Here is a 652-nt window from a genome sequence, read left to right as displayed (position 1 = left end):
TGCTGGAGGTTTGGCTGAGGAAGACTTTCTGTGAGACCTGTAAAGGGGCAGGCTCAGGATACAAGCAGCGCAGAAGAGACACCACAGTAGAGGAGACAAGGGAGGAGAAAGATTTATTACTCATTAAACACCAAACATGCAAGAAAAAAGTACAGAAGGATCAACACCTAAGAACCTGGAACGGAAGATGGGCCAAGGGCCCTTGAGACCATGAGGATGTTTCCCGCTTTTGTGCACAGGGGTCTCTGGCCTGTGCTATCCAGGAGCTCCGAGAGGACTGAATGGGCCATTCTGGCCTTAAATAACAGGCCTGCGTGAATAGGGAACTATTCGGCTTGGATTTGGATTTGGCCAATTTGGATGCCAGCAATTCGATTCAGAGATTCAAATCGCTTTTCCTGGTGGCTGCCTACAAGCTCATCGCGGGGATCAACAGCAAATAGGCAGAGCCCTTTTCTCCCCAACACCACCTGGGGTGACGAGGAACAATGTTCCTGGTGAAGAATAGGTTTAGGTTAGAGATCAGAAGGCAATATTTTACAGTTAGGGTGGCCAAAATCTGGAACCAACTTCCCAGGGGAGTGGTCCTCGCCGCTACCTTTGGCAAATTCAAGAGGAGGTTGGATGATCACCTGTCTGGGGTCTTGTGAAC

The sequence above is a fragment of the Alligator sinensis genome, unplaced genomic scaffold, assembly GCF_000455745.1.
Source record: "Alligator sinensis unplaced genomic scaffold, ASM45574v1 scaffold987_1, whole genome shotgun sequence".
Lineage (NCBI taxonomy): Eukaryota > Metazoa > Chordata > Crocodylia > Alligatoridae > Alligator > Alligator sinensis.
The sequence above is the reverse complement of the archived record's forward strand: the minus strand, read 5'-3'. Positions refer to the sequence as shown.